Consider the following 25,780-nt stretch of genomic DNA (forward strand, 5'->3'; position numbering starts at 1 on the left):
CAATGGGCATGAAGGATCTCATTGGGATGATGAAAACATTCTGAAATCGATTGAGGATGGTGGTTGTACAACTTGGCAAATTTACTGAAAAGTCATCGAATTGCTCTCTGGAAATGGGTGAATTCTGTGCTATGTAAAATAAGCCTCAAATAAGTTAAATAAAAGGCTGCTTTCCATAAAGAGTGTCCCATTGCTTCTAATCCTCACAATCACATTGATGGGTTACAGGAGAGAAGCAGAAATCTGAGCTAGCCACAGCCTTGCTGTAAAACCTGCAACGGCTCCCTGTCAAGTTCTGATCTCTTGGCATTTATTAGGCATGTATTTACCGAGCACTTACTAAGTGCTATGCTCTTTGCTGGAGATGTAGCGTGGATAAGAAAGACAATTTCCCTGGCCTTAAAGAACTGGTAGGTAAAGGCAGGCCAAAAAACCCATAAACCAATAAAGGAGCAAAATGACGTCAGATAGTATTATGCGCTGCATGTTACTGAGAAACGCAAACCGAGAAGCAGAGACGCACTAGTGGAGCCCACATGAGGTTGGGTGTCAGGGCAGGCCTTTCATGGGAGATGTCCTGGTTCTGAGACTTGAAGGTGAGGAATGTGTCATTCAAAAATCTGAACATTCCAGGTAGGAGCACAGCATGTGCAAAGGCCCTGGGGTGGGAATGAACCTGGCATATCAGGCAACAGAAAGAAGCTCAGTGTGGGTGGGGCTGCATGAGCTAGGTAGAGGGTGGGAGCAGATGAGGTTGGAGAGTCAGGAGGCGCAACAAGGAGATCTGGATTTTGTCTCAAGACCACCTTCCTTCTCTCTCCAGACCATTCTCTCCATTTCCCATTGCATATCCCATAATGAATCCCGGCAAAACCTTGTACACTTCTCAAGGCTCGAGCCGCTCTGCCATGGTTGCTCACGCCTCCAGATACTTGCCTGTGCCTGGAGTGCCCTTTCTCGCCCACCTCTTTTTAAAAAATATTTAATTAGTTACATTTATTTATTTACTTGGCTGCTTCATGTCTTGGTTATGTCATGTGGGCTTAGTTGCTCCGAGGCATATGGGATCTTAGTTCCCCGACTAGGCATTGAACCTGTATCCACTGCATTGGAAGATGAATTCTTAACCACTGGACCAACAGGGAAGTCCCTCTCCTCTACTTCTCCTGGCTGATTCCTACTGCCCATTGAAACTCCAGTGAACCTTCTCTGACCCCAATGTGTAGGTTGAGAATATCCGCCCTCGGGATTCTCACAGCCCCTGAATTTCTCCTTTCACAGCATTGATCTTGCTGTGCTGGAATTTTCCCCTTTGTGTCCTGCAATAGAATGTCAGCTGCAGGAGGGCCCAGGCTTGTCTGGTACTGTTGTATTTCCAGTTCCTGAAATGGTGCCTGGCACAGAGCAGGTGCTCCCTAAATAGTTAAGGAAATGAACAAGCAAATGAATGAAAAGGAGACTCAGAGAATGCAGTGACTTTTCCAGGGCCACACAACTTGCAAAGATTAGATCTGGGACTCCCAGCTCGGGTCTGTGTTTCTCTCCAAGACATTTTCAAGGACGTAGGAGGTAGCGGTTTCCGGACCATCGAGCCTTGCTCTCCTATTATGGTGTTTCCGCTTCCCCAGCTTTAAAGGGGGATTACAGATGGGGAGTTTTAATCAGAAGGGTCACTGGTGCAGATCCGATTAAGGGGATTGGGAGCAGGCTGATGGTTTTGACTGTCTTCTCTAGAGGTAGGGGCCTCTGGTGGGGGTCTGGTGAGAAAAGGGAGTCAGGAGCCTGCAGGAGGCGCTCATGGGCACAAGAGATAGGAATGTAGGGATGGCAGAGGGTGAGAGCCTGAGGCTGAGCCAGGCAACAGAGGGCTTCACCGTGAGAAGGCAACCAAGTCACAAAGGCGTAAATAGGGTGCAGTGGCATTGCTGGGGGGTGTCCCAGGCATCATAAACCAGAGGCCTTGGGGCTGAGAAATTTGTTTTTACTTATTTGCCCAAGTGTCCAAATTCGGAGGGTTCACATAAATCTCTAGATGTTCAGATTGCCCTTGGAACATCAGATGCTGAGCCTGCACATTCAGCCTGCCTTCCCTATGGCAGCCACTTGCTGGCGCTAAGGAGCAACTGCCCCTTTAGACAGGGCATGTGCTCCCCAGGTCCACAGGCCCCTTCACCCGTTTCGTTATCTTATCAGGTCTCTGTAGGTGTTGGGTTTGCCATCCTGGACTCATTGAAGACAGCGACACTTAACTGACCTGCTACCATATACAAAGAACTTTCCAGACAAGACCTGCATCTAATTGCACAAACCAGGGACTTAGGGGTCACATTTGCCACATCCAACTCTATCCTTTGCCTCCATATCCAAACCATCGTCGAGTGTTCATTCGGGCTCACAAACATCTTAGATCTGTTCCATTCTCTCCACCTGCTAAGCCATGACCTTGTCCCAAGTCACCATCACCTCCCATTGGACCCCTGCAAACAGACCTCTTTCTGGTGTCCCCAAAGCCACTCTGGCCCATTGTGGCAAAGACTACTAGATGTCCCCAGTAGCTATCCTTCCCTTCATTCACTGTAAGAGTTTTAGCGGGACAAACGGCTACCCAGAATGAAGACTACATCTCCCAGCTTCCCCTGTGGTTAGATATGGCCATGTGACTAAGCTTGTCCTGTGGAATGTGAGCAAAAATGATGCTTGCCCTCTCTCCTCCTCCTTCTTGCTGGAGGGGAGGCAGATGCGATGGGCAGAGCAGGAGCAGCTGTCTCGGATCTGAGATGGAAGCTAATTCCAGCCATAGAACGGCCCTTTACTGGAAAAGTTTGCCAACTCCTCCTAACAGCCATCTTATTGAAGCCACTGTGCTTTTGGGTCTCATAGTTACAGTCGCTTAGCCTATACCCTGCCTAACTCTCCAGCCTCGGCTTGTTCCATGTTCCCCTTTGGTTTCTCATCTCAGACACATTACCCTTTCTTTGGTCTCTTGTAGTCTCCATGATCCTTCTTACTATAAGGACTTGGCCCTTGCTGTTCCTTCTGCCTGGAATGTTTTTCCCTCCTCTCTGCCTGGTTAACTCCACATCCTCTTTCTTAGCTCAGGCACCACCTTCTCAGGGAAGCCATCCCAGACCAGGTCAAATCCCTCATCACAGGCTCTAACAGTCCCACGTCCTTCTCCTCACGACGCTGTCCAAGTGGCAATCTTACAATAACGTCTCCTCTGTAGAATGTAAGCAACCGGGGGACAGGGCTTGTGTCTGATTTTTCTCAAACTTGAATCCTCCGAGTATACCGTAGGTGCTTCATGTGTTATGGAATAAAGGATTTCATTTTCATCCCCCAAACAACCTGCAGGGTGTGCTATGTCCCCTCTCTCCATTTCATAGTTGGGAAAACTGAGGCTTGGAAAGACAATACCCAAAGAGACAGGAAAGGGGCAGAGGCAGGTTAAACATCTACTAGACTTTGAAGCGTCCCCCCTTTTCTTTAGAAACCAAGGGCCATTCCTACCATCTTATCCTACCATCCTGGGGTCTGGGTGATGTTTTTAATATATGCCCTCACTTGAACCATCTCCCCTAGAGGACCTCTCTCTTCCCAACAAGCTCCGGGTTGGGTCTTCCTAACAGGTCAGCTCAGTTCCCACGAGCTTTGCCAAAGCAGGAATTCTAGAAGCTGGTGATGTTACAACGTCCTGCCCGTCCGAGGACAATGCCTCAGATGGGGGAGGCAACTTGACTCTGATCTTGGTAGGAGGAGGAGGTGTTGGGTAAAAATGTGGGGCAACGTCCTTCCTGCCTGAGTGATCGCCAAGTCCTGATATCTGCTGAGGGAGGAGGAGCTGAAGAAGTCTTAACAGTGATGAATGGCATCAGTCCATCTCTGCTGCAGAGAGCAGCGTTTGGAATAAAAAACAAGGCACGTACGAGATGTTAAACCAGGACAGTGTCCACAGGCTCTGCTGAGCCCCAAACCTGTCCCCTTGCCTGCTGAGTCTGGCAGGATGGGGGTGGGAAGGATCGTGTCTGAGAGCTTGGCCGAGGTGGCTGGGTTGCTAGAAGAAACTAAACGTGTTAGTCTGGAAGCTGAGATTTTGGGTACTACTCTGGCTAATGTCAGAATGATGGTCCCTAGTGGTCATTCTTGACAATAGCCAGATTTGCTGGTTAATGGCCAATATATTTTTTCTTTTACTGTTTTTTTTTTTTTTTTTTTTGGCTGTGCTGCATGGCTTGTGGCATCTCATCTTCCTGACCAGGAATTGAATCTGGACCCTGAGCAGCGAAAGCACAGAGTCTTAACCACTAGACCACCAGGGAGTTCCTCTAATACACATTTAGAAAGAGGCCTTTGGGCGGCTTGACAATAGTTCTTTTTCATGTAGCATTTAGGTATTTCTAGAGATTCATATTGAAGTAAAATGGATGTGTGGATAGTTGAGAGGCCTGCTTTTTAATTCTGGCTGGGCATTCTTAGGGCTTCTCGGGTGATGGTAGTGCTAAAGAACCCGCCTGCCAATGCAGGATACTTAAGAGACGCAAGTTCAATTCCTGGGTCGGGAAGATCCCCTGGAGAAGGAAATGGCAACCCACTGCAGTATTCTTGCCTGGAGAATCCCATGGACAGAGGAGCCTGGTGGGCTACGGTCCACAGGGTTGCAAAGAGTCGGACACGACTGAAGCAACTTAGCACAGGCATTCTCAAGCCAAGTGTCTTCACATCTCTGATGTTTCTCACACAATATCCACTGAGGATCTGTTGCTGCAGGAACGGAGGTCTCATGTTGAGAGGATGGGGCTACTGGATTCTCAGGTCACCACTCAGAAGAGAGCTGTGCAGGATTGTTACTGGTTCCTTGGTGGAAATGGCATGAGTCAGGAATAAACTTTGACGTAGAGTCATGAGAGTGTGTGTGTGTACGTACTGCAGCATAATCTCAGGTATCCGAATCCGCCTGGTGGAGCTGGAGTCCAGATTCCTTACTCTGTGTTCTCTGTGCTTAGTCACTCAGTCATGCCCGACTCTGGTGACCCTTTGGCCTGCAGCCCGCCAGGCTCCTCTGCCCATGGGATTCTCCAGGCCAGAATACTGGAGTGGGTTGGCCTGCCCTCCTCCAGGGGATCGTCCCCACCCAGGGACTGAATCCTCTTCTCTTACGTCTACCTGCATTGGCAGGTGGGTTCTTTACCATCAGCACCACCTGGGAAGTCCCCTATACTCTGGTGTTAACCACACTATTCCTTGAAGACAAAGAAAAGAGTGAAAATGAAAGTCACTCAGTCATGTCTGCCTCTTTGCCACCCCATGGACTATACAGTCCGTGGAATTCTCCAGGCAAGAATACTGGAGTGGGTAGCCTTTCCCTTCTCCAGGGGATCTTCCCAACCCAGAGATCGAACCCAGAGATCGAACCCAGGTCTCCCGCATTGCAGCTGAGCCACAAGGGAAGACCACAGACAAAGATAAATGGCTTACAAAGATCCTCGCAAAGAAACAACTGCTTGGAGATAGTATTAATAATGCAAGCCCAGGTGAACAGCAAGACAAGAGCTAAACTGATGCTTCTCCTCCAGCTGTCAGTCTTTCAATAGTAATGTGAGGTTAAAAACAATGATGATCTTGCCAGATTGTCATTATGGGGGAGACTCTGTAATATGGATTTTCATCCACTTTCTTTAACAGTGAGCCTGCCTTCATTCATTCGTCACATATAAGCAGAAAGTGGGATAAGTGAATTTAAAAACAATGAATGAGCGAACTAGTACAGTGAGATGGAGGTACTAGAATGCACTGGTTAAGAACTAGACCTGCATTTCAATCCCAGCTTCTTGATTTTTCCAGCTGTGAGATCTTGGACAAGTTATTTAACCTTACCGAGCCTCTCAATTTCTTCATCTCTGCAATGGGGATAAGCAGTTCCTACTTGACTGAAGATTCACCGAGATAATGGCTGGCACACAGTAAGGGCTCAGTGAAAGTTAGTGGCTCATTAAAAAAAAAAAAAGAAACTGAGAGGAAGACTTCAGCTCAAGACTTCTTTTTTCTTTTTTTGCCATGCCATGTATGTGTAGGATCTTAGTTTCCCAACTCAAGGACTGAACTTGGGGTCCCTGCAGTGGAAGCATAGAGTCTTAACCACTGGACCACCAGGGAAATCCCAACATAAGATTATTCTAAGGTGGGACTGTTACAATTAGCTATTGCTGCTATTCATTGGAGGGAGGCCAAAGAGTTTGTATTCCTCACACGGCTGTGAAAATTTACACAAGGAACTTCTCTCTGAGGCTCAGTTTCCCCATCTGTAAAAGGGGAATAATAATATCAACATGGTGAGGTTTTTATTAAGATTGACCTCATTCATTTGTTCAATGATGCCAGGTACCATTTTAACCTCTAGGGATACAGCAGTGGACAAACTGGGCAAAAATCCCAGCTTGTGTAGAGCTGACCACCTTGTAGAGGGAAGGGACATGCAGTGAACAGTAGCAAGCCAAGAGGATTATTTTGGCTGGTGACAGTTGCTAGGGAAAAGTGGAGCAGGTTATTGGGAAAGAAGATGCCCATGAGGTGAGTTTACTGCCGCTGCAGGGGTCAGGGAGGGCTTCTGTGGGGAGGTGACACTGGATAGGAGAGTTGAATGATAAGGAGGAGCTGCCATGTGACCATCAGCAGGAAAAGCATTCCAGGCAGAGGGGACAGCATGTGCAAAGGCCCTGAGGTGGGAACGTGTTGGCCAGTGCGGTTGAAGCAGGGTGAGTAAAAGGGAGAGGGAGAGGAGACGAGGTGCGAGAGGTCATGAGGGCGGATGTGAAAGGATTTCCGGGCCTCACACACTAAGGGCAGGACAGATCGTATTAGTATTTAGTATTTGTAGCAGCAGTTTCACTCTGATTCGCTTCTTCTGGCCCCACCAAGGATCCACTTTGGAAAGGAGTCCCTCAGACCTCAGATATTCAGCCACGGATCCTGTCAGGTCAATTTGGCTAGAATCCCCCCTTTTAAAAAACATCTATTTTTATTTATCTTTTAATTTATTTGGCTGTGCTGTGTCTTAGTTGCAGCTCGAGGGATCTTTTTTTTTTTTTTTTTAGTTGCAGTTTGTGGGACCTAGTTCCCTGACCAGGGATTGAACTCAGTCCCCCTGCACTGGGAGTGTGGGGTCCTAGCCTCTGGACCACGAGGGAAGTCCGCAGAGTCCCCCTTTTCTGCTGGTATTTCCTCTTAGTGATCTTCCGTCCACTGACCCCACCCTGCTCCTTGGCTTTAAATCCCACTCTCTCTGGCCGTGCTCCGAGCTGACGCCCGTCTCTCTCCTACCGTAAAACCCCATCCGTTACAGTGGTCCCCACGCTGGTCTCAGGGGTCCTGAATAAAGTCGGCCTTCCCATCTTAACAAGCCTCATTGATTTTTTTCTTTGACGCCTTCCTTCTCTGGATCCCAGCAGCCTCTCATTTTCCTGTCATAACGGGGTCAGCGGACCCCTCGGCACCTTCTCCTTTGCTGCCCCTGGGCCTGGAGTGCCCTTTCCCTCCTCCCTCTCCCTCACACAGTTTTGCTTCCTGACTTCTTTCAGGACTCAGCAGAAATGTCACCTCCTCAAAAAAGCGTTTTCAACTTTCCCCAGACTGAATTAAATGCCCTTCTGATGTGTGGCTCAACTCTTACTGTCCCCGTCATAGCAGCCTTTTTAAGGTAGAGGCTAGGCCCGTCCTTCCCCTTCTTACAGCTGCCCCCCACAGCACCCCCCAGCGGCTTCCTATTGCGTTCAAAATAAGGTCCCGTCTCTTACGGGGCTTACAAGACCCTGCTGATCTGATCCACGTTGGCCTCTCAGATTTCTTCTCCTCTGCTTTCTCCCACACAGTCCCTCTCTTCTATCATACTGGCATCCAACTGCCCCTTAACATACCAGGATCATTCCTGCCTCAGGACCTTTGCACTTCCTATTTGCTCTCCCTTGAATGCCCTCGCTCCAGATTTCTCTGTGGCTGGCTCCTTCTTATTCCTCACATTTCCTCCTCAGAGAGGGTGTGCTGACAACCTGATCCAGAGTAAGCTCCTCCCTACTCACTCAGTCTCGCCACACACTCTTTCACTTTGTTGGGGATGAGCCACAATCTGCAGTCATCTTGTTTATTCATTTGCCCACCCACCCAGATGAGCACTGTGAGGACAGCAACTGTGTCTGTCTCGCAAGGCTGGATCTCTATTGCCCATCACAGAGCTCGATAAGGAGTTGACGCTCAGAAATATTGGTGCAACAAATGAACGAATGAATGGATAGATGAGTGGATGGTTGTTGGATGGATGAATGAGTGGGTGGGTTCAGAAACTGTGGCCCCAGCTAGACCACCCAAATGCAGCAAGTTTATTGAGTCATCACCCTGCGTGAGGCATTATGGGGAAACACAAGCTGGAATTAGCAGCCGAACATCTAATAACAATGATACAATAATAACAGCTAGTATTTATTGATTACTCATGCTAGGTAGAGTGCCAACTGCTTTCCATCAGCAGTTCCATCTTATTAACTCTTTAAGTCAACACGAAGATGAAGACACTCTCATTCTGATTTTGCAGTTGGGAAAAACCAAGGCACAGAGAGGGAAGCCTTCCTTACCAGGACTCATCTGGACTTAAGGACTTGAGATGGATTCCAGCAGGTAGAGATGGAAGGAGGACGTGATTCAGGGGGAGGTTACCGCAGGTACAAAGGTTTGGAGGTAGGGATTGAGAGTCAGTCCAGTCTGGCTGGGGCAGGTGTGTACAGAGAGGGAAGGCTGGAAGCCACCACCTATTGAATACCTACTGTATACCATTCACTCACTCTAGGCTTTTACTCACAACCATCCCAGGAGGTAAGTTTTATCACTTCCACTTTTCAGAGGACCAATCTGAAGCTTGGAGCAGCTAAAAAACGTGTCCAAAGTCACACAGGAGAATTAGGATTGAACTTGAACCCAGCCTTGCCTAACTCTAGGGTGGCATGCTGAGTCAGGGGGATAGTCAGAGGTTCAGGAGAGAGAAGACAAAGGCAGGTTGTTAACCGAGCAGGTACTAAGAGCCAGGCCCAACATATTATCTCTTCTAATTCTCACAAGTACCTAGGAGGTAGATATTTTTGTCTTTTTTTTTTTTTTTTTTTTTTCTGCACTGCACAGACAGCCTGTGGGATCTTAGTTCCCCACCCAGGGATTGAATCCAGGCCCTTGGCGCTGAGTCCTGACTACTGCACCTTCGGGGAAGTCCCATGTAGTTTTTGATGTTTAAGACTTCAGTGTTTTGGGAGGAAATCAACCCTCCTCCACTCTTATGGTTGAGTGAAGGTGATTGTAGTCCTCAGTCCCAGGGAGGGTGAGAACGAGATCCAAGTTTACCAGCTGTTGTTGTTCAGTTGCTCAGCCACGTCCGACTCTTTGTGACCCTGTGGACTGCAGCACGCCAGGATTCCCTGTCCTTCACCATCTCTCAGAGCTCTCAGGCAAAACTCATGTCCAATTGAGGTGGTGATGCCATCCAACCATCTCATCCTCTATCATCCCCTTCTTCTCCTGCCTCCAATCTTTCCCAGCATCGGGGTCTTTTTCAATGAGTCGGCTCTTCCAATGAGTGGCCAAAGTATTGGAGCTTCAGTTTCAGCATCAGTCCTTCCAATGAATATTCAGGGTTGATTTCCTTTAGGATTGACTGATTTGATCTCTTTGCTTGTCCCAGGGACTCTCAAGAGTCTTCTCCAAGACCACAGTTCATCTATTCCCCTGGACACAATGATTGGTTTAGCAGTGTGGGCCTGACTCAAACTGGCTAATCAAGTTTCGTTCTGGGATTGCTTCTGAAATTATTGGGAAATAATTTCATCAGAGACTGCTGAGTTGACAGGATATCCACCTATAGGGGCCAGAGAGTAATTTTTGGCCCTCTGGAAAGAATCTGCCCAAGAATACAGCCAGTGTAGAGGGACTCCATGCTAAGAGACAAAGGCAGGTTTCTGATGACACTAGCTGAGCAGCTGGATACAGCCATTCCTGAAATCATTCCCTGGACTTTGAAATAATATGAACCCATCAGTGCCCTTTTTTGATTTGGGTTTCTGATTCTTTCAAATAAAAAGTGACCTGGCTAACAAAATTTTCTCTTCATTTAACATGCAAGAAAATTAAGATTCATGGAGGCAAAGTGACTCGCCCAGGAACACACAGCCAGAAAGTGACTGAGTCACACTGAGATACAACACAGAAGCTGCCTGGCATCCGATAAGTCCTCAGTAAATGCCAGTTCCCTTCCCCCACAAACCACAGGGTGGCGGATGGAGGACTGGAAGAGATACACCATGTGGAGCTCCAAGCTGCTGTTCAGGTTCCAGATTCCATCTGGAAACCTCCAAACTGTGTTGGGGTCTGGTAGGAGTGGGAACCAAGACTTAGGAGTTGGCAAATAAAATGAACTAGCTGCCAGGATGTCAGTGTTTAAACAAAACTCCTGAGATTTCCAGTCCCTTCAAAAAATGCCATCTGAGGGTCCTGGCTGCAACCCAAGGTTTCCAGGGAAGAGCCCAGGGTCCTAGCACTTAGAAACTTACACTTACTAGCTGTGTACACAGGTTAACGGTTTCAGCATGGCCAAGGATTCTGTGGCCATTTGAACTTTTCAGAGCTGCTTTTCTTTGGAGCTGGACAGATAATAAAGGGTTTAATCTGCAGGCTCTGACACTGGGCAGAAGTTGGGCTGTAATCCTGGCTCTTGCCAGCCGGGTGACCTCTGGGACACTACTTAACCTCTCTGAGCCTTAGTTTCCTGTTGTATGAAGGGGAGAGGAATGGAAGAAGAAATCAGGCAAATCAGGCAAAACCTTTTAGTTCAGAGTTTAGAATCTCTTTAGCATTGGGGCCACATGAGGCCATGTAGAGGCTGAGCCCTGGCATGGACAATCACACCTCTCTCTGAACCTCAGTTTTCTCATCTGTAATGTGGGGTTCAGGATAGTCTCCACCACATGGGTGTTTGGGAGGCAGGGATGAAACCACGGGGGAAGCATGCACACCCCAGACTGCCACTTGGTACCGGTGAAGGGTGAATGGCCATGCCAAGTACGAACTCAGACCACCCTCCAAATGGAGGACTCTGCCTGCCTACGGACGGGTAATTTGAGCCTACACAGTAATTATCTGCCAACATTTATTTCCCTATGAACCCAGATTTCCAACTTCTCAAAAAAAAAAAAAATGACGCTCTGGCTCCTCTGGGCCTATGTTCTTCTGTGAACCCCAGGCTGGGGCTGAGCGCCAGCTCATCCAAGCCTGAGCTTTTAAAGTCTTACAGGCAGCCCACGCAAGTTGTTTATGAGGCCTGCTTGGCCTCTGCAGGGATCTCGGTCTATGAGCCTAGGAATAAATCATTAGAAGTGTGGCCAGCGATGAGGGAAAGGATCAAACAGTGCCAAAGAAGCAGTCACGGGCCCCTTAAGGACGCTGGGCCTGCAGCTGGGCCCATGGGATACTCTGGATAAGGGGTGTGGGGCTGGAACCCTCGCCCGCTCTAGCCCCCACCACTCTGTGCTACGGTCTGCGCTTCCTGGTCGTGCTGTCTTCCTTTGTTGTTCAATCGCTCAGGCGTGTCCGACTCTTTGCGACCCCATGGACTGCAGCACGCCAGGCTTCCCTGTCCTTCACTATCTCCCGGAGTTTGCTCAAACTCATGTCCATTGAGTCGATGATGCCATCCAACCATCTCATCCTCTGTTGCCCTCTTCTCCCCCTGCCCTTAGACCCATCTTTGCATTTTCTTCCATTTCCAGACCTCCCTGAAGCCCTCCCCCTCCACCATTCTCCACTCCTCATCCTGCCAATAGAACAAAGTAACGGGATTTTAAAAAATAGGGAGGGGAGGAGTGACTACTTTAGTGTGAGAGGCCAGGGAGGGCCTCTCTGAGGGGCTGACGTTTGGGGGCAGATCTGAGGGATGCAAAGGAGCCGGGCATGGGAAGACGTGCGGACAAGGTGTCCCAGGGAGAGAGAACAGGAAGTGCAAAGGCCCTGAGGCAGGGAACAGATTCTAAGAGGAAGAGAAAGGCGAGCTATGCACCCAGAGCTGGGAGGAAGGCAAGGGGTGTCGGAGATGAGGTCCTAGAGAGAAGTGAAGAAAGCCTTGAAGACTTGATAGGATGTTTAGATTCTGAGAACCACATAAGCCACAGAGGGCTTCTCAGCAGGCTAGTGGCACGGCGTCATGCAGGTTTTTAAGACCCTCCAGCTGCATTCGGTAAACGGTCTGTGGGGAGACTGACATGGAAGCAAGAATCTAAGTGACAGGACCCGGCAGGCGTCCGGGCGAGAGACGGCTGTGGCTGTTGAGAATCCAGAAAACAGATTCAAGGCATATTTTGAAGGTGAAACGAACCAAATTGCTGATGGCTCAGACACGTGAGGTGAGGGAAAGAAGAGTCAAGGAGGAATCTGGGTTCTGTCCTGAGCAACCAGCAGGCCGGTGGCAGCCACTTCTGAGAAGGCGAGAACAGGGAGGAACACGCCGGTGAGGCCAGAGGAGGACTGGGGGCTGTGAAGACTGGTTGCGGGGCCTGCAGGGGAGCCTGCAGGCAATGGGGAGCCATGGAGGGTTTTTGAGCAACAGCAGAATGGTCACTCAGTCATTCAGCCAATGCTTATGGGACAATGATTCACATTCGGGCTTCTGTGGCGGCTCAGACGGTAAAGAATCGCCTGCAATGCAGGAGACTTGGGTCCGATCCCTGGGTCGGGAAGATCCCTTGCAGGAAGGAGTGGGCAGCCCACTCCAGGATTCTTGCCTGGAGAATTCCATGGGCAGAGGGGCACATTTAACTCTCTTCTAGACAACGATGCTCCTCCCAACCAACAAAGGATTTTGGGGCACAAATCACCTTCCTGAGACCAGAGCGAGGATAAGGGGGGGGGTCTCACCCGCTGACCCATGGCTTCCCTTCCCCTCCTCCATCCCCTGCTTTAGGAGCTGAAGTGCATTTAAAAACAATCTTCATTTCCTCACTGACTGTCTGTCCTGCCTTCTAAAAGCTCCAAGAATATAGCAACCACCTTTATCACTTCTGTGTCCCCAGTGCCGAGACCTGTGCCAGGCACACAGTAGGTGTTACATGACTATTTATTGAGGAACCACATTTTTTTTTAAAGCCACCTTTTGCTTTTTTAATTCATTTTTTGGCTGCATGGCACGTAGGATCTTAGTTCCCTGACCAGAGATTGAACCCGTGCCCCCTGGAATGGAAGCAAGAATTCTTAACCATGGGATCACCAGGGAAGTTCCCCACCCAGTCTGCAATCTTGAAGGACCAAATGAGAAACTATCAAGTGCTGGGTTCAGAAATGGCAATGAAGATGCTCGGAAAATACAGGCATGCTATCTGCCAGCCCCGGCCCAGTGTCTGCTGGGTCTTGAGGCTTCCCCAGGACAGGATGGGCCTGAAGGGTGGGGACACAGAGGTAGCCTGTGACCCACCCTCCTGGGCCCCTGTCTCGGTCCTGGACAGGACAGGTAGGCGTGGTGTCTGCACTAATCCCTGCTAAGCAGCCGGACATGTAAGGATGTGTAATCCGAGCATCCTAGCCTTCCGGCTTTAGCCTGACCTTGGCTGGGCTGACCCAAGTCAAGGTGGACACCCTGGCCCCACGAGGCCCCCCAGAGCTGCGACCCTGCACACAGCCAGGGACAGAGACTAAAGGGAACACTTCTCTGAAGGCAGAGGGTGACAGGCTCATCCAGGCACCACCCCCCCCACCCCACTACCTCTCCACCCCGGCCATTGTGGGGAGTGCGGCTCCGCACCGCTCCCCCATGCCCGCATCTCTATCCCAGAGTCCTCCCTGATGTGGGAAATACTGTACAAAGACACCGTGTCAGGGCAAAAAAGAGGAATCCATTCATTCATCTGGCAAATGTTTTTTTTAGATTTTTTCTTTCTTTTTTTGATGTGACCCATTTTTAAAGTCTTTATCGAATTTGTTACAATATTGTTTCTGTTTTATGGTTTGATTTTTTTGGCTGAGAGGCATGGGGGGAATCTTAGCTCCCCTACCAGGGATTGAATCCACACACTCTGCATTGGAAGGCGAAGTCTCAACCACTGGACCACCAGGGAATTCCCGTCAGCAAACATTTATGGAGCCAAAGCTATGTGCCCGGCCCTGTTTGAGATTCTCAGGACACAGCAGTGACCAACACAGACTTTGTCTTCAAGTCTCTGACAGTTGGGTGTGGGGAACAGATATTAAATGGGAAAATATAAATTAACAAGGTCACTTCAGATACTACAAAGAAAATGGGTTAATGGAATAGAGAGTGACTGGGTGTGGGGAGGGTATTGTTAGCTGTGGTAGTCAGGGAGGGCTTCCTGAAGGAGGTGACATCTGAACTGAGACCTGAAGGAGAAGGATACAGCTGTAGGAAGATCCAGGGGACGAGTGTCCAGTCAGAGAGAAGAGATTTTAACCCCCATAAGTTATATAAATTGGCAACATTACTTCTATTTATTCAGTACTTACTATGTGCCAGGCCCTGCTCTAAGCAATAAGTTGTTTAACACTCAAAATGATCCATTCTTGTCATCTAATTTTATGGATGAGAAAATTGAGCCACAGAGAAGTTACTTTGCCCAAGGTCACACAGCTAGCATATAGCAGAGCCAGGATGTGAACCCAGCTCTGCTCTGTCATCCAACTTAAGAGTTATTCCCTATCCCCAGAGCACAGGGAGGATAAAAATTAATTGCTGAGCACCTACCAAGCACCAGGCCCTCTGACCTCTGTCACCTGCCTGGCGCTGCCTCTGAAGGCCACCCACTGGTTTCCTGCCATGTACATCTCTTTTCTCCTTCCCTGTTGTCACCTATCCACCTCCAGTTCTAGGAGCGGCCATACGACCTGGGCTGGTCCAGTCAGCATATTCCAACCCTCCTAGACACAGTGATTGGCTGCATGATGGACATGTGATACAAAATGGCCAATGAGAGCAAGCCCTGGGACTTTGGATAGCATCCTGGGACTGGAGAGGAGCAGTTTTCTTTCGAAGGGGAATGTCTAGCTGGGAGATGGGAGGTCAGGAAACCCAGAGAGCTTGCCTGAGAATGAAGCTCACCCATGGGAAGGCAGAGACCAAAGATGGAGAGAGACTAAGTTGCAGTGACAAGTCCTTACAATATGGTTCGAGGGCCTGTTTATCTGGGCTAGAAGCCAGAGCTACTTCTGGACTTTCCAGTTGCTTGAGCCAATAAATCATCCCTCCCCTTCTTTTCGAGCATAAGCCAGTTTGAATTGGATTTCTGTCACTTGCAACTGAACTCAGAATATTTTTTTCCTCCTAGAACGTCCTCCCTTCTCTTTTCCCCAGCTACTGATAGTTTTGTCCTTCCTATCACCAAGAAAATAACCATCACTGCCATCATCAATAAAATCACTACTTTCATTAATACTTCTGTTACCACTGCCAGTAATAACACCATCATCACCACCACCAACATAATCACTTCTGGGGCCATTGTTGCTCCTATGATAGATGCTAATGTTACTACTATTGCCTCTATTAATGTCACGCTTTCCATCTGTAAACCTCTACCTAGTTTACAAAGCATTTTCCTTCTAAAAATATTTATTTATTCATTTATATGGCTGCACCGGATCTCAGTTGCAGTTCAGGATCTTCGACCTTCCTCGCAGCATGTGAACTTTTAGTTGCTGCATGTGGGATCTAGTTCCCCAACCAGGGATTGAACCCAGACCCCCTGCATTGGGGAACTTGGAGTCTTAGCCACTGGCCCACCAGGGAAATCCCAGGCAGGTGCAAGGGCACTGAGGTTTGCAAAGGTGATGGAGTCTGCCTCCTGCCATAGGACAGGCTACTAGGCTTCCATTCATTCATTCCCTCACCTACTCATTCATTTATGGAAGAAACGCCATTGACTGCGTTCTGTGTGAGGATGGGCTTCACTAGATGCTGGGGTGCAGCGGTGAGCACAGACGTGGTTCCTGCCCTCACCAAGCTGCCAGTCAGGGAGACATTTCAGAAAGCTTCCTCGCAGCCCACACAAGAAGCCTGGCCAGGATCTTCTGCTCCTACTCAGGGTTCTGAGACTGCAGTGGAGGAGCCTGGTTTGCAGGCTGACTTGATGGACTGCTGGGGATTGTAGCTATTACCTGAGCTGTCTTAGCCAACAGACCCAGCCTCTGAATATTTCTCCCCAACTGGACAGTGAATTCCTTGTGTTGGGGGGAGGCGGTTCTGGAATACGGAAGCGAGGTGGGGAAGGAGCCTGACCTTACTTCTCTGTCTGCACAGTGCCTAGAATGGGGCTAGGCACACAGTGGGGGCACAATAAATGTTTATTAGTGGATTGTTTTTCAGAGGCAGACCTAAGCCTCCTTTCTTCCACCCTTTCATCTATCCACTCCGTTTTCTATCCATTCATTCACCTACCATCTAATTCATCTCATTACACATCTAATTCCTTCCTTTCACCCATTCTCTATTCTTACGTTCATCCAGCCAGCCAGCCACTTACCAGTTTACATTTATGTGTCCACTCATCCATCCATCCATCCAACTGGATATGGTCCATCTTCCTCCGTCTCACTGCCCTACTGTCTACCTGTTCATTCATCCACCCAGTTTTCCACCTGTCAGTTCCTCTACTTTCCTTTTCTCTCTTCCTTATCTTCCCTCCCTCCCTTCATTCTTTCCTCCTTCCACTCATTCTGCATTTTAAAATTCATCCATCTTCTATCCACTTATGCAGCATCCAATATCCTTTAGTCTTCTACCATCCATCCATCCATCCATCCCTTCCTCTCTCTCATTTCCTATATTCATCTTTGTCTCCATCTTTCTTTTCATCAATTATTCACGCATCCCTCAAGCATGTCAGGCCCTGTGGCAGCTGCCATGGATAAGGTACTCACCACTCCATTCCCTCCTCAGAGAGATCACAGTTGAGCCGGACCAGTGGTTGCTCAGGACCAGGTTCCCTACAGTCTGTCTCCTGAGCCCTCAGCCCTCCAAGGGACCCCAGCTCTCATTTAACCCTTTTTTTCTTTTTTTTTTGTCTTGCCTGTGTTTGGAATCTTCCCTAGAGTTCCAGCCCAAAGCCCAGGCAGCGATTATAAACACAGCTCCTTTCTCCGGCTGTTCCTAGAGCTGTTAAGCCCTGCCTTCAGAGAATACAGCCCTGGATGAGGCAAAATTGCCACACAGCTCCATGCACCTGTGTGGAAAAACAGTACAATGCTGCTTAAGCACCTACTGTGTACTGGGATGACGATGAGTGTAATGAAGAAGATGACCTCAAATTTCAGAGCCTGAAGGCCCCTCCTTGGTTCAATGCTTCCCTTTTACTCATTCTAGGGTAAGAGTCTAGGATCAGCCCAAAGAGAGGAGTGACTGACCAAGGTCTTCAGGCCAGTCTGCGGCAGGGCAGGACTAGATTAGGGGTCTCCTGACCTGGTGCTCCATCCCCTATCTGATTGGTCCCAGCCTCTGCCCACTTTCCTTGGGCAATTTAGGAGGATTCCAGAGTCCAGGTTTTTGTTCTCGCTATGCCTCTTCTCAGCCTCCATCCCTAGAATGTTAACATTTTCCTGGCTCTTAGCAATTTGCGATGAGCTTGCAAGATTGAACAAATAAAACCTGATTCTCTCAGCCACTTTTGAGGCACTCCGAATTCCTCCAGGGCTTCTTATCTTCCCTGACAACCCAGACCCACTCCCTTGCTTCCTTTTGGAACCCGTCCTTCCAGTTTCCTAAGGAGTGCTCCGTCCCTCCCCCTCCCTCACAGCCAGCCAGGGGTTGCAAACAGGGTGGCCTACGAGACCCAGGCAGGAAGTGCAAACAGCTCCAGCCGGCTGGATGCAAAATTCCCGGAGCAGGAAGGGGTGCTCAGGCCCCTCTCACCAGCTCCTGGAGGGAAAAGAGGTGGTCCAAAGGTGGCCTCATTTTCTGACTTCTTAAGAGAAGCAAACAAACAAACAAGTCTAGTTTTTCCCCATGAAATCTTCCAAATTGTTAATGCTGGCAGCTAATTAAAACATGTAAATACAGTTCAATTTAAACAATACACATTAGCAGGCTAGATCTGCTTCTTCCTTCACAACTTCATCTGGTAGCTGGTTCCCTCCTCCCCCACAAACTGCCACAAGAGAGCTTTGCTCCAAGAAGAGCTTACTGCTTTGAATACAAATGACATAATCATAACAGCAGCAACTACCACAAATTGGAGAGTCAAACACTCAAATCACCCCTATGAGATACTGGTGTCATTTTGCCAATGAAGGAGGAAAAAAAAAAAAACAACGAGAGGCTCAGAGAGGGTAAGGAACTTGCCCAAGGTCACACAGCTAAATGACAACATGGATTTGAGCCCAGGTCTGTGTGACTCCAAGACGGTGACCTAGCCTGGTGGTGGTGGCACGGTCCTCTGGGAGGCACTGGGAAAACTGCGGGTGGGCAGGCATTTCTGATCGTCACATGTGGGGTTGGTATTCAGTGGGTGGGAGCTCAGGATGGGAGAAGCCCCATGATGCACAGTCTTGCATCAAAGTCTCATCCCACCCCCAATGCCAATGCCAGTTTCTCTCTTCCCCCACGCTGGCAGCTATTATTGTGTGCCAGCTGTATGCCAGAGATTGAGATCCAGCCACACAATGAGGTAGGTCCTATTAGTAACACCACTTTATAGGTGGGAAAACTGCAGCTTGGAGGCGAGTGGGTGGTAACTTGACAAAGGTTATATGAAGTGGCACCAGGGCCAAGACTAGAGTGAACAAATTTAAGGGTGCAAAACTGAAGTCTCCCAAAACTCAGAAATCAAGATACATAATATTTTAGGGCACTGTTTTAGAAAATCATACTTAATGCAAAAAAAAAATGCATGATGAACAAAATATCTATATCTTATATAAAGACAGGATTTGCCATGTTGAGCCATCTTGGAGTCTGAAAGAAAAGAAAAAATCAATAATATCGATTCTGGACTTTTGTACCTTGCCGGCCTCACCTGAGCCCCACCTCTGAGCTGCCGAGTCAGGGTTCGAACCCAAGGCCATATTAATGGTACCCTGTCTGTCTATCACTAGCCTCAGTAAGATGGGGAGTGGAGAGGCCAGTCTTCTACCAGCAACTCTCTGGGGCTTGATTGCAACTGGTTAAATTATAGGCCCCAGAAAGCCGAGATTTGTAAGCCGAAGACAGACAGGCCTTTAATTAGAGCCAGGCGGGTGGGTGGCTGGCTAATACTAAGTTCCGTAATAAGAGCTGTATTTTTGAATTTGCTGGCTTGATTACACACATTCTGGAGGCCTCACTGGAAACCTGTTCATAGAAAATAGGGTAAACAGCTATTTCTACCCTGGGAGAAGGAAAAGGACTTTGCAGCAGGGCGACCGTAACAAGGGTGGGCTCTGAGAACAGTGGATCCGGGATGAACTCCGGCTTTGCAGCGGACCTTCTGTGTGACCCTGGGCAAGTCACAGCCCTCTCTGAACTTCTGTTTCCTCATCAGCAACACGGGGATGAGAAAGGTCTATCCTGGAGGTGGTGAGGATGAGTAGAAACAACACACAGTAGGTCTGCATGCCTCATGGGTTTGGTTCCAAGGATAATTATATAAGATGAATCATGAATCATCATCCTTTACTCTTAAAAGATCCCTAGCTTTCAATAGGGAGGACTTAAAATCTGGAAATTCTAAAGGCAAGAAGTGAAGTACTTTATTCTGGATAAGATCTCCCTCTTGGAGACCAGGAGTTGCATGTCTAATTGTGGGGGGGTGGGGGGCGGGGGCTTGTTAGGGAAAGGTGAAAGGATGAAGGAGGAAATAAAAGAAATTTTCTTTTTCTGTCTCTTCCTTCTCAAGGAAGAGAAACCCAGTTATGCATTAGCTGCTTGGGTAAGAAAGTCTGTTGGAGTTAAGTCTTTGGCTCATAAGGACTTCCCTGGTGGTCCAGTGGCTATGACCACACTCCCAATTCAGGGGGTCCGGGCTCGATCCCTGATGAGCTAGCTAGATCCCACTTGCCGCAACTAAAGATACTGCGTACTTCAATGAAGACTGAAGATCTCACATACCACAACTAAGACCCAGCACAGCCAAAAAAATAAATCAACAAAATTATTTTTTTTAAAAAAGGCTTTAGCTCATAGAAGCACTCACTATGGTTCTGGTTCTAAAAAACAACGGCAGGGGTTCCAGACCTCATGAGCTGCCATTTCTGGTTGTGAGTGCACAGGGGAGCTGGTTATTGTCCACAGGGCTGGTCTGGAGCAGCTGAGAATTCACAGTGGAGTCAGCCAGGGGCTGCTGACTTCTTGGGAACAAGGCTGGTTCAGATCGGTCAGGAGGAAATTTCTGCTGATGTTGTCTCCTTTACTTACAAGGCTAATTGCCAAGGATGTGCACAAATTGGGGAGAAAAAAAAAAAAAAGCTACTGTCGGAGGCATGCCAGGCCCCTGATAATGTAAATAAAGCGTAAACAAGCCATTAGGTTGAGAATAGAAGGACCAACAGATAACAGAGTGGCCTTCTGTTTGGACACTGGCTATAAGCTGGAGGCTGGCTCCAGTGATTCTGCCCAGAAGGCCTGGAAAAGTGTGGGGCTGTCCTGAGGATAGTTGGGGGGGCACTTGGGCACCCAGGGGGCAGAGGCTGGTACGCTGGGCGACCTGAACCGCACAAAACAGGGCTGCTTACGATTTCTCGAACCTAGGCTCTGACTCCATTTTACATCTAAACACATCAAAATCTCCCGCCAGTGCCAAGATTCAACATATCCCGAATTTTCCAGAAATGCAACCATTGACTGAAACAGCTGTAGAACCGTACTTTCATCTGTTCAGAACTTTACTGAGAGTTACTCACGACATTGGAAAAACCACATGACCGATGGCAGCGCCACTCGTGGTACGTGGGCTGCCAACACACCTGTGGCTCTGTTTCTCCCTCTGTCGCACTTGCAGCGCGTCTATGTATAGGGTACGCACCCGACGCTTCATCGTGTTTTCTGGAGTCTATGTATAGGGTACGCACCCGACGCTTCATCGTGTTTTCTGGAGTCTATGTATAGGGTATGCACCCGACGCTTCATCGTGTTTTCTGGAGTCACTGTCGTGACCAGGCATTTGTATATTGAAATACATACAAGTTTAATATAAATTATTTTCCTTGTAATTCTTTCTGCTAAAGTTAGGGCATTACGTGTATTGATTTGGCTGGGGGATGAGTTATGTACACAGGCAAAGTCTAGTATCTGCTTCTTTTTTTTCTTTTGACTGTGCAGCATGTGGGATCTTAGTTCCCCAACCAAAGATCAAACCCTTGGGAGTGCCCCCTGCAGTGGAAATGCGGAGTCTTAACCACTGGACTGCTAGGGAAAAGGGAAAAGTGAAGTCGCTCAGTCGTGTTCGACTCTTTTTGACCCCAGGGACTGTAGCCTGCCAGGCTCCTCAGTCCAGGGGATTTTCCAGGCAAGAATACTGCAATGGGTTACCATTTCCTTCTCCAGGGGATCTTCCCGACCAAGTCAAGTATATTATCTATGACTTTCATTTAGTGGTGAGGAGTTCACAGAATATTTGTCATATAAAAGGGGCTTGGATTGGTTAGGGAGTGGAGAACCATTACCCTGAGTGATGCGTGTGTTTATACATCTTCCCTTCTCAGGACTGCCTTCCATGACCCTCTCCTGCCTCCCTGATGAGGGCACGTCTCTCTGCTCATGCTTTCAGGGCCAGGCTGAGGAGGGGGCATACACTACCACCTCGAGAGTGAACATCTTAAATTTTACGCCCTGGGCACCTCACTCTCTCCCTGGCCCCGCCAACGTGAGTTTGAATGTTTGCAGGATGAGGTGCAATGCCCATCTCCACCAGTCTGCTAGGAGCTCTGTGCAGTGGAGCCCAGTCTGCCGTGTTCATTGTGTCCATCGCCAAACCTGCAACTCCTAGCGCTGTGGTGCCTGATGCGCGGGGGCCGCCGGTTGAATGAATGAAGGGCTGGTATGCTGCATATGCTGCTGCTAAGTCGCTTCAGTCGTGTCCTACTCCGTGCGACCCCATAGACAGCCGCCCACCAGGCTCTCCCGTCCCTGGGATTCTCCAGGCAAGAACATTGGAGTGGGTTGCCATTTCCTTCTCCAATGCGTGAAAGTGAAAAGTGAAAGTGAAGTCGCTCAGTCATGTCCGACTCTTAGCGACCCCATGGACTGCAGCCCACCAGGCTCCTCCGTCCATGGGATTTTCCAGGCAAGAGTACTGGAGTGGGTTGCCATTGCCTTCTCTGATACTGCATATACACCTAAATAAAAATGCATACATTTTAACTAAAGGTGATCAACTCTGGACCAGACACCAGGTCTGCAAGAGCAAGGAAGACCCAACCCTCCTTCCTGTTTAGTAGCAGAGGACAGACACACAACTTATTGCAAAGCAGAGTGAGAGGGTCCAGGGGAGAGGGGGAGAGCCCACTGCCTGGGAGAATCTGAGTCCACCAGGGAGCCGGAGGAAAGACTTCCTACAGGAGGCACCACTTGAGGCTTGGGAGAGAACATTTGCCAGGCTCCCCATCCCATCCAGTCTAACCCATTTTATGGCTGGGGAAACCGAGTCTGGTTCTGGGTCCAACTCTGCCACATGTGACCTCAGCAAGTCTTTCCCCATCTTTGGGCCTTACCCTCCCCATATGTACAATGAATGACCTTCAGAGTCAGCCTAATTTTGTGACTGGGAATAAAACTGGGAGCATGGCCTGCCTCTCCTGCTCACTCTTTGACTTCTCTGGTTCAAACCTTGAGGCAGAGGTCTTCCCTGGTGGTCCAGTGGCTAAGACTCTGTACTTTCAATTCAGAGGGCGCAGGTTCGATCCCTGGTCAGGGAACTAGATCCCACATGCCGAAATTAAGACAGCGCAGCCAAATAAATATTTCACCTCTCTATGCCTTTCTGGTGGAAACTGAGCCCTAAATTTGCATGTGAAACAGAAACAAAGCTGCCTGTCTCCTGGCTTTGAGTTAGATTGCAGAGGAGCTTTCTGACAGTGGCGTGTTAGGGGAGTATACAGAAGTGGCATGGATGATGGGGTTGAGCGGCAGGCAACATGGGGGCCGAGAAAAGGGGCTTTAGAGAGAGGGCTGAGTTCCAGTGTTTGGGTTTCACCCTGGACCCAGGACAAATTCCTTTCCCTCTCCAAATCTGTTTCTCCATCTGTGAAATGGGTGCAGGGACCCTTCGTCACTCGTTGAGTGGTGGGATCTGACGGGAGTGTGCCTGTGGAGGGCTGGTCCAGGGCTTGTTCAGTGAAGGGAGCTGGGGTGGCTCCCGGGTTTGTGGAGGCAGTGAGATGACTGGAGAATTCCAGAAGGCAACAGCATGTCTTCCTCTCCAAGGGGTAAGAGGAAGGAAAAGGCCCTTTCAGCTGCCTTGTTTTCTCTTTCAGGAATTCTCCCCAACTTTTTTTTTTTTTCTTTTAGTATTTATCTGGCCTCACTGGGTCTCAGTTGCGGCATGAAGGATCCAGTTCCCCGATAGGGGATGGAACGTGGGCCCCCGGCATTGGGAGCGTGGAGTCTTAGCCACTGGACCACCAGGGAGGGCCCTCTCCACCCACTTTCATGCCACAGAGCTCTCATCTGAAACCTTAGCCGGCCGCTCCCTGGGTGCTGAGTACTTCACCAGGACAAGAGCCTAGAAGTTTGGCTCAGCCCTTCTCTGGGGCATGTTTCACATTTTTCGTTCATTTGGTCACCAGGTACTGGATAATATCTGAGTTCTAGGCACTGTGCTGGGCTCTGAGGAGCACAGCCGTGAAGGAAGCAGGAAGTCATTTCTCAGGAGAGAGGTGTGTGTGTACTCAGTCGCTCAGTCGTGTCTGACTCTGCGAACCCACGGACCATAGCCCGCCAGGCTCCTCTGTCCATGGGATTCTTCTGGCAAGAGTACTGGAGTGGGTTGCCATTTTTAATCCTCCAGGGGAACTTCCTGACCCAGGGATCGAACCCGCCTCTCCTGCATTGGCAGTCAGATTCTTCACCACTGAGCCACCTGGGAAGCCCCAGGAGAGAGGAGGAGCCAATAAACAGATAAATAACAGCAGGGATGTGGTTGTGGGGAGAGATGCCTATGAGGGAGAAGGCAGCTGGTCAGGAAAGGTCCCTCGGAGCTGGCTGTTAAGCTGAAGTCTGAGGATGAGCAAGATAGAGAAAGCAGAAAGTACAAAGGCCCTGAGACAGGAACAAGGTATGTTTCAGGACCAGAGAGGAGGCCAGGGTGGAAGAAGCAAGGAAAGGAAGGTCAGAGATGATGACGGAAAGGCAGATCACACGGGGTTTTGGAGGCTGGAGTGAGGAGCTTCCAGTTTCTTCTTAAAATCCCAGAGGAAAGGAAGATCTTCCCGGGTAGGAGAGCTGCCTGTCTCCCCGGAGTTCCAGAGCTCGTGGAGACCAGCCTCAACACTGCCTCCTCGACTCCGCACGGGCAGGCTGCCCTGCCTAGGCCACCCCTTGCTTTCCCCTTACCTGTCCAACTCTTCCTCAGCTCACCCTTCCTTGGGAAGATCCCCACCCTCTGCCAGCTGCAGCCCATGGGGACCTCCTCCTGCCAACCACCCCTCTGATGCTGGAATCCTCTGGGGACTCTTGCTGGCGAAGCATCCTGGGTCCCCCCACAGAGGCTGATTCAGGAGGTCTGCGGTAGGGCTCAGGGATCGCCTTTGTTTTTTTTTTTTTTAAAGGATTTATTGGGCTGTATCATGTCTCAGTTGCAGCAGGTGGGATCAAACCCAGGCCCTCTGCCTTGAGAGTGCAGTCTTGGCCATTGGCTGCTGCTGCTGCTGCTGCTAAATTGCTTCAGTCGTGTCCGACTCTGTGCGACCCCATAGACGGAAGACCACCAGGCTCTCCCGTCCCTGGGATCCTCCAGGCAAGAACACTGGAGTGGGTTGCCATTTCCTTCTCCAATGCATGAAGGTGAGAAGTGAAAGGGAAGTCGCTCAGTCGTGTCCGACTCTTAGCGACCCCATGGACTACAGCCTACCAGCCTCCTGCGTCCATAGGATTTTCCAGGCAAGAGTACTGGAGTGGGGTGCCATTGCCTTCTCCGCATAAAATGGACATAGTCACACCTAATTCCACGTGCTGAGATGAGATTTGCCCACATAATGTTCCTAGCCCAGGGCGCAGCCCACAATTGGTACTTAATAAACCCAGTCTGGCCCCTGCGCCATAGCAGCTTCCCAAGGGCCTCACTGAGTTAACACCATCTGAGGTTTGTTGTGTACCAGGCAACGCTCTGTAGACGAGGCTTCGGCAAACTTTCTCTGTAAAGGGCCAGACATCGTGGGTCACACGGTCTGTCGCAACCGCTGCACTCTGCACTTGGTACAAGTTAAAGTGTTAGTCACTCAGTCGTGTCCGACTCTGTGACCCCATGGGCTGTAGCCCACCAGGCTCCTCTGTCCATGGGATTTCCCAGGCAAGAATGCTGGAGTAGGTTGCCATTTCCTTCTCCAGGAGATCTTTCCAACCCAGGGACCAAACCCAGGTAGGTCTCCTGCATTGCAGGCAGATTCTTTACCATCTGAACCACCAGGGAAGCAGCATCTTTTGCATGAAGGCAGCCAGAAACAAACAGAAACAAATGAGCTGTGTTCCAATAAAATTTTATGGGACAGTAAAATTTGAATTTCACATAATTTTCATATTCTCTGAATTGAGATTTCTTCTTTGATATTTTTCAGTGAGTGAAACATGTAAGAA

The 25,780-nt window shown here is 49.2% G+C and overlaps 1 protein-coding gene and 1 non-coding gene across 2 annotated transcripts in view; one reads left to right on the forward strand and one right to left on the reverse strand.

Moving 5' to 3' along the window:
- KCNB1 (potassium voltage-gated channel subfamily B member 1) overlaps positions 1-25,780 on the reverse strand; it is a 120,590-nt gene that overhangs the window by 19,085 nt on the left and 75,725 nt on the right. The gene's annotated exons all lie outside the window — the stretch shown is intronic.
- Positions 22,833-22,905, forward strand: TRNAE-UUC (transfer RNA glutamic acid (anticodon UUC)). Its single transcript has one exon. It is a non-coding gene; the product is annotated as a tRNA-Glu (tRNA).

Source organism: Bubalus kerabau, chromosome 13, assembly GCF_029407905.1.
Source record: "Bubalus kerabau isolate K-KA32 ecotype Philippines breed swamp buffalo chromosome 13, PCC_UOA_SB_1v2, whole genome shotgun sequence".
NCBI lineage: Eukaryota > Metazoa > Chordata > Mammalia > Artiodactyla > Bovidae > Bubalus > Bubalus kerabau.